Genomic DNA, 9,151 nt, shown 5'->3' with positions numbered 1-9,151 from the left:
TATATATATATATATATATATATATATATATATATGTGTGTGTGTGTGTGTGTGTGTGTGTGTGTGTGTGTGTGTGTGTGTGTGTGTGTGTGTGTGTTTATGAGAATATTTGTCCATATTTAATTGCATTAACTTATTGGTGATACTTTAAACAACAAATATAATAATGAAGACCTATCGTGTTAATTATAATAATTATTTTCTGCTCTCTTTAAAGCAGTGATTCTTAAACTGGGGGGCGCCAGGAGCTTTCAAGGGGGACGCAAGTAGTTAAAATAGTAACAATGAAAATAAAAATGTAGTAATTCTGATGTCTTTTGTTTTACAATACTACATAAATATGGATAAATCAATTACTAAGGAGGATGTGTAATATTTTTTGATGTGGTCATGATCCATGAATGATTGTATTAAGATTAAAAATTATGTTTATTTTTGCAGTAATTAGTATTTTTTCTAGTATTTTCTATCAATGTAATAACTGTAATCTGTATAATGCTAAAACAGTTTGAAAAAAGATTATGATAAAATTTTGTTTCATCATAATATATTTATTTTACTCATTTTCTATGAACAATGTTTATTTTTATTGAAATATAGTACAGTGCATTTCTATAAAAAATCAACAGCAATGAAATAAAAATCTATCATTCATCCATATACTCACATAAACAATGAAGTATATTAGCATACAAAACGCAACATATTGTTTATAAAAACAATATATACATACATACGGTACTTTCTACTTTGGCAAAAATTTCAAGGGTGGGGAGGGGGGGGGGGCGTGGGACCTGTGCTTAACGAAGAAGGGGGCGCAAGGCAAAAAAGTTTAAGAACCACTGCTTTAAAGTAACTCGCTCTCTCACACACACACACTCAAAGAAAATAGAACTAGACCTACAAACGATCAAACAACACAAATTGAGTTTGGTTTTCCCATGAAAGTGGGACTAGGAAAGCAGTCCTTGCAAAAAAAAAAAAAAATCGTTACATCAGCTGGTGATGTTTTCCCATTCTGAGAGGCATACGTTAATTATATTTTCCAGGAAATCCGTGTATATGCTTTCCTAGCTAGAGAAGGACATCTTTACTGTTTCCTATGTGTTCAACAAATATTTTACATTCTTGCACGCATTTAACTGTCGTATCTAAACCAAACCAAAGGAGTTGTATGCTACTCAAGATAAACATTTATCGACAATCTTCTTGCTTTTTTTTCCTGAAGAAAGTTACTCGGACAATTTTAAAAATAAATTAAGTGATATGAAAGAATTTACAAATAAAAAAAGCTGGTCAAAATTGATTATAGCAAGGTGTTATCCCAAATAATTTAAAGGTAGAATGGGATAAAAGTAAAAATTAATAATTCCATTAATAATGTTGTTGATGGTACAGGTAAAATAAACTGAATTGCAGTAGTAAGTATAAGCTTAAAAGCTTTGCAAATATTTAATATGCGATATAGTGCCAGCAAACTTATTTTGCGGATACGAGTTTAGAAGTCAGAGCAGAAGACAGGGAGCTAGTCAGAACTGGTTTACACCGCCATTTAATCTAATAAGCTTCACAGTTATCAAAAATATGATGTTCTCAGTTGTATGTACATTAAACTAACGCATACATTTGTCAATTCTGTAGATGTGTGGAGTTACGGAACATTTTGGCTTGGAATTGTTAAATTCATTTCAGATGATCTAAAATAATATTTAGATTTTTATCAGGTTTAAAATACCGAGGATATGTTTAAAGGAAAAATTGTTTTATTTGCACATGTATCCTACATTTAAAAAAAATGAAATACAAGGTAAAAAAAAAAAAAAAAACTACCGGTAAACCAAATTATTCCTTGATAAAGTACAATACAAATGAAACAATTTTAGGTTGCATGCAGGCAGAGAGAGAGAGAGAGAGAGAGAGAGAGAGAGAGAGAGAGAGAGAGAGAGAGAGAGAGAGAGAGAGAGAGAGAGAGAGAGGGAGAGAGAGAACTTTTATTTCATGATTTGTTTGATTTACGTTGTTAAATAGTATTGATACAATCGCTAAATTTCGGCACAACAATTTAGCTACAGGAGAAATGTGAAGCAATTTCAAGGTCAAGATGATTTGTCTATGATATGACAACAATGGTGAATAGAAATGTATTACATTGTTACCAAGGGCCTTTGTGAGTGCTTGAGGGTACACTCGGGCACACTACTCTATCTTATTTCTCTTCCTCTTGTTTCTGTTAAAGTTTTTTTTATAGTTTATATAGGAGACACTTATTTTAATGTTTTATTTTTTCTTGTTTCCTTTCTTTATTGGGCTATTTTCCCTGAAAGAGCCCATAGGCTTATAGCATTCTGCTTTTCCAACTAAGGTTGTAGCTTAGCAAATAATAATAATAATTATCATTATCATATATATATATATATATATATATATATATATATATATATATATATATATATATACATATTGTTAACATTGTGATGTAGACATGTAGTCAGTGTAGAATTCCAAGTTAATTACCTAAAAGGCTGATATCACGTTCAAACTCAATAGATATATATATATATATATAATATATATATATATATATATATATATATATATATATATATATATATATATATATATATATATATATATATATATATATATATCAAATAATGTTAGACGCAAACAACCAAAATCGTTAACATATCTTGATTGTGCAACAACTGTGCTGCCGTCTTCTAGGAAAAGCAGTAGCAGCAACACCAATCTCGTAGGCAGCATTTCTGAGAACCTTTCAAATTCAATTGAGTCCGTTCTCTCTCAGCTGATTTTTGACGTAGACTTAGGACTCGTCTAATTCTTACATTAATTTGAGCACGAACTTCTCAGCAACTGCCCAAAAACTTACTTTTTCATATTGTATTGGTTGGACGTGCCAGTGTACTGTAGACGTATCAGCGCTCTCTCTCTCTCTCTCTCTCTCTCTCTCTCTCTCTCTCTCTCTCTCTCTCTCTCTCTCTCTCATTTTGCGAGTTAACACCACAAGAAGTGACCTAATAGATGCTAACACTAGTGAAGCAATTATAGACAATTCTTTGGCGGTGTGACGTGTAAATGAAGCAAAAATTGCAATGAAAAAAAAAAAAGACGCGAAGATGAAAATATAAAAAAAAATGGAGTTATGGAAGAGAAGCGTTGCAATATGAGAACATAAAACAAGAATTGCTGAATTGGAATAAAGCATTGGAAACATCATTGCTTACTCGGCAGATTCAACTCCTGCTGCTACACACCCCAACACACTAATATCAAAATAATCATTTAGTTATTTTTAAACCCGATGGTTCTAAAATTAAGAACACGACTTATGCTTACAAACCTGATCCCAAAGTTAAGAAAATGACTCATGCTTAAAAACTTAATTTAAAAGAAAAAAATCTACCAGTAGGATGAAACCATCAGAAGGATCAACTAAAATTAGACGAATTTTCCAACCTAGTAGGAAAAGCTGGAGGCTGTAAGTCAAAGGGCTCAAACAGAGAAAACAGCCCAACGAGGAGAGAGGAAATAAGGAAAAAGCACACGAAGTTTAAGAACGTTAAAATAAATCTTTCAAAAACTATAGAAACTTGAAAATAAGATAAGGAAAAAAAAAACCAGAGGAAGAGAAACAAGATAGAACAGTATGTCAGAGTGTACCTTCAAGCAAAGATGTAAACTACAAATAGAAAAGTGAATTTAGATCTAAGCAACGAATGAATTTAAAAACAATTGCTGTTACAAGAAGCTAGAAAAAGGGGAAAATTAACCCCGATATCATCAAATGTATTCAATGATGAAGAATATGCTTTAATTCATTGGATCTGATTAAACATGAAGATTCTCTAAGATGTGCATCAAGTTGAAAAAACAAAATGGTCATATAGTGAATTCAATTAACTGAAAACCTTAAGAATTGGCATTGCGACTAGTAGAAAAATATCTCAAAAATATCTCTCATGGATTCTAAGGATTTTATAAATTGCGTTATGAAAATATTCTATCCAGTATGTTGGTAATGAGACAATTCAAGTTAAAGTATTGATAATTTGAATGAGAAACATTTCGACATAGCGATAAATACATACATATACCAAGGCATTTCCCCCAATTTGGGAGGTAGCCGACATCAACAAATGAAACTAATAAGGGGACCTCTCCTCTCTACGTTCCTCCCAACCGGACAAGGGACTCGACTGAGTTCGGCTGGTACTGCTAGGGGTGCCACACCCCCACCTAACCCGTTATCCACCACATATAAAGCTTCATAACACTGAATCCCCTATTGCTCCTACCTCCGCGGTCTTCCAAGGCACTGGAGGAAGCAGCAGAGCCTACCGGAACTGTGTCATACTCGCTCGTCATTCATTCCTATTTCTAGCAGCTCTCTCTGCCTCTCTCACATCTATCCTCCTATCACCCAGAGCTTCCTTCACTCCATCCATTCACCCAAACCTTGGCCTTCCTCTCTGTACTTCTCCCATCAACTATTGCATTCATCACCTTCTTTAGCAGACAGCCATTTTCCATTCTCTCAACATGGCCAAAACCACCTCAACACATACATATCCACTCTAGCTGCTAACTCATTTCCTACACCCATTCTCACCCTCACCACTACGTTCCTAACCCTATCTAGCTCGAGATACACCAGCCATACTCCTTAGACACTTCATCTCTAACACATTCAATTTCTGTCTCTGTCATCTTTCATTCCCCACAACTCCGATCGCATACATCACAGTTTGGTACATTCACTTTCTCATACAGAACTCCTTACATTCATGCCCAACCCTCTCTTTTTTACTACTCCCTTAACTGCCCCCAACACTGCATCCTTCATTCACTCTCTCGACGTACGTCTGCTTCCCACTCCACCATTTTCTGCAACAGACCCCAAGTACTTAAACTGATCCACCACATCAAGTAACTCTCCATTCAACATGACATTCAACCTTACACCACCCTCCCTTCTCGTACATCTCATAACCTTACTCTTACCCACATTAACTCTCACTTCCTTCTCACACACTCCTTCCAAATTCTGTCACTAAACGGCCAAGCTTCTCTTCTCGCGTCTGCAACCAGTACAGTATCAACTGCAAACAACAACCGATTTACCTACCATTCATGGTCATTCTCGTCTACCAGTTTCAATCCTCGTCCAAGCACTCTAGCATTCACCTCCTTCACCACTAACACAAATTAAACAACCATGGCAACATCACACATCCCTGTCTCAGGACCCTCTCTCACCGGAGACCAATCACTCACTTCATTTCCTATCCTAACACATCGCTTTACTACCTTTGTAGAAACTTTCTCACTGCTTGCAACAACCTTCCACCAACTCCATATAACCTCACCACATTCCCACATAGCGATATTAACTGAATTACTTTGACAAGATACCTGAAATGACCCGAATTATTTATTTTTTTCATATTCTGAGATGGCAAGATGGGCTCAAGGTTTGTTCTCTAAAGGCTATTTACTCGACAAAAAAGATCGGTGGAACAAGATTTTAATACATGGAAATAAACTTCACACACCAAAAGCGAGAAGAAAAAACTAAAGAACATATACAAATGTATTTGAGATCAGTATATGTTTATTGGCATGATTGACATGGCATAAACTTGATTAGTTGCATCCTTCTCCTACCCTTACCAAGAGGTCAAGAATCCACTAAATAATTGCAGTGTAGTAGTTAACCCCTTAAGCAAAGAATTGATGGGTAACCTCTGTTATCAGGTGTATGAGGACAGAATATATAAAGAATATGCCAGATTATAGTGGTAATAAATTTGACATACTGTATGTCAACCCCGAATATTCTGTTATGTTGACAAGGTATTATTGAAGAGGGTTGGTGCATGGCAAGATTAACCATTAATTAAAAAACTTATTTGAATTCTACTCTCTACTTCTTCGGGCATCCTTTGGCTGCACCCCTGACATAACACACAACACATAGCCCTATCAGGTATAAATAAATTACACAACACAATTTCGTCCAATAATATGGCAGAAAGTGTTTCTCAGGAGCCAATTCGAACCATGTCATTTTTATACAATTGATTCATTTGAATATACCTCAAAATTAAATTTCATGAGGAATGTAGAACCTTGAAGCAACTTACGAATAGATTTAAAAGCACTAATCAAAGTTTTCCCAGGGACCATGAGTAGTCATGACCCATACACTAGTGCTATAGACTTATGATAAAGTTGGATGTTTGAATCATACATTTAATATTGAACACCTAACTGATCTTTGGTTATCAAATGTACCCGTAACCATTGGTCAAACATTTGCACCTAGCAAAGTAGCATCTATATTTGATCAAATTAAAATTACTGCTGCCATTAAATATACCGTACATCTGTTCCTGTGTACTGTAGAATAAATGACAACTGGCCATAGGTCCAGATTTATCGAGTTTTTCAACAGCAACTGAAGCACTACTCCACAATCCAGTAGCATCTCTTCAAAAGATACTTGGAACAATACCATAGGCTAGTGCCTATCCATGAATGTTGCTACCAAAATTGTCTGGTGAGGAACTCAAAAGCAACTTCAGCCATACCAAATTGATGTGATTATGCAAAATATACCTGGATCAGAAACTTCAATTTTGACAGGACAGAGTACTTTACAATACTGTCTAGTCACATTATACAAACATTTTTTTGATGTACTAGTGCTCTCTATTTCGATAAATTTCCAACTGCAACACATGATTGAATTGAATATAGGATTTAGGCATTAAGCCAAGCACTGGGGCATCAAAGGCCATTCAGCGCTATATAACGAAAATCATTCAATCATATCTGTATACTCACACCATTTAGTATCATTTTAACCTTTAATACAAATCGCACCACTTTCATACAATAAAATCTAGATGTGAAATAAATAGGGATTAAAAGGGTAAAATAAATGATACACACCTTAGAATAACATTAGGGATGATGGAAATGATACCATAATACATTAATTTATTCAATTTATTATCAAGTGCAAAGTAATAATGATATTAACTGTTCTGACTTCCTTAACTGAAGTGTTGAAGACTCTCCATATCAGTGAAGAAAATCCTCCACTTCACAAACTCCAGAGAAGGAGACTTCAACCTCCACATTGCTATTAGTTTCTTCACCATCAAATCTGTAGACAAAGGATTTCAAAAACTTACTACTCTGCTCATATTTCTTTCAAAAGGCAATGTAACTTTCAAAATAATCAGTAAAAAAACGTGGTAAGGTTTGTCAACATGGACCTCAGATAGCAAATAAAGTCATCATATAAATGTTAAGGAACTTCAAAACTAAACAGTACAATAACAATAAAAATCATCACTCACCAGCAAGAATCTATACTTCTTTTGATCCAGTCTGGACCCACCTGTTTCCTGTAATAGTACATATGTAATATTAGGTTCCTGTCTTCTTCATATAGCATGAAATATTCAACTGATTACTTCAGGCAGTACGAATACTTTTACAATCATTACTTGTCAATAAGTACATAGGTGTCATCACTACACCTTAATAAAATAAGTGGATAAATAAAAATAGCTATGATAGAATAGTAACTTCAAGATAGGTTTTAAAAAAATCTTTAATCAAATTAGATGCAAAAATATAGAAAAAATTTCTAATAGAATAAAAAAATCAATATTTCTTGGAATAAATCTTAAAAATTACATTCTCCACTTGCAAAACAGAAGATATCATTGCTCACCCAATAAACTTGGCATTCCAAACATAGTAAATCAGCTTTTAGTAAAGGCAGTTGTGCAGAATTCCATACAAGACTCGTCATAAGAAGCCTTAAAAAGGAATACAGTACACATGTTAACGAAAGTGTCACTCTTCATTAAGGGGTTACTCTACGACAAATCTCAGGCTTTGTTTCAAACATGGATCGAGATAAAAATCAACCATCTGACAGAAATTACGTCATCATGCTAATTATTGAAATGTACTGGAGTATGCTTTCTAGTCTTTGTAGAAGGGGATTGAAGGCTGAAAATAAATGAAAATAATTTCAAGATGTATTTGCTAGAATTTACTAGTTAGGAAAAGGATCTGTGAAAATTTTCCATTCTTCTACTAGGCGTTATAAAGAAAATTCAATGACAACAGGGTTGTATTAGCCAGGTTTGGTCAGGTTTTAAGGCATTGTCTTGCGTGATAGGGCAAAGTCACTGTTCCTTGCCTCTGCCATTCATGAGCGGCTTTTAACCATGCATATAAAAAACAAAAGGTTTCCAGTGTCTTTACAAACCAGTGCCAGCCATGATTATATACTCGACAATTCATACACATTAGAATCTTGGTTTTCACCCTTGAAGGGAAAAGTGGCAACTGGCAATAACTAACGTCAAACCCAATTCTAGTCTAAATTTGATATTAAAATTTTCTAACATTGGACAAAATGCATTCAATTCTGACAAGAAAATTTGTCCAGTGCACAATAAAATTGAGATAACTATAGAATAACATTACAAATAAAACCTGCTGGGAATATTTCAAGACTTTAGCATTTCTTCAATTGTGTTACTAAACTTTGGGCAACTAAAGGCTGGTGCCAACGTTCAAACTCTCAATGAGAATAAGTGACAAAAAAGGTTCTCGACATTCGGGGAAAGGGACTACAATAGACCACTGCATATAAATAGATTGAACTGATTAAAAGCATAAAAAAATCTAGTCCACTTCAAAGTCATGCAAGTTACTTATAACAATAATATGAAACTGCAAGCCTTACCTTGTGCAGTATAGAGGCTAGTCCAAGACTTCCGAGAACATTCCTTCCTGTAGATAGAAAGGAATTTTTTAAACTAAAAGTAGATACTAAATTAAACTTTCACATCTAAGATATTGTCATAAAATTACAAAGCATATTTAACTTTCATCATCAATGATTCCAATCAATTTTTTAATCATTTAGTTAATCAATCGGGTAGAAAAAAGAAAAGAAAAAAAAAAGAGGCAGTCCTTACCTTAGCCTAATTGGAAGTTTTCTAACATTGGAATTCCACATACCTGTAAATAAGAAAATGTCGATAAAATGCAAGAATATGAAATTCTAATATTCATAATCTTGTCAGAAACATTTCAG

General features: G+C 34.1%; 1 long non-coding RNA gene across 2 annotated transcripts; it reads right to left on the bottom strand.

Moving 5' to 3' along the window:
* Nucleotides 1-7,018: 7,018 nt before the first annotated feature.
* LOC137622856 (uncharacterized) lies at nucleotides 7,019-8,948 on the bottom strand. 2 transcript variants are annotated; one of them, XR_011040501.1, is made up of 4 exons: nucleotides 8,798-8,948; nucleotides 7,769-8,052; nucleotides 7,389-7,436; nucleotides 7,019-7,192 (listed from the first exon to the last, which is right to left on the bottom strand). It is a non-coding gene; the product is annotated as an uncharacterized lncRNA (long non-coding RNA). The 2 variants fall into 2 exon arrangements; XR_011040500.1 differs by having other exon boundaries at nucleotides 7,769-7,856; nucleotides 8,798-8,947.
* Nucleotides 8,949-9,151: the final 203 nt, after the last annotated feature.

This window comes from Palaemon carinicauda, chromosome 29, assembly GCF_036898095.1.
Source record: "Palaemon carinicauda isolate YSFRI2023 chromosome 29, ASM3689809v2, whole genome shotgun sequence".
NCBI lineage: Eukaryota > Metazoa > Arthropoda > Malacostraca > Decapoda > Palaemonidae > Palaemon > Palaemon carinicauda.
This window is presented reverse-complemented; position numbering and strand designations above follow the sequence as displayed.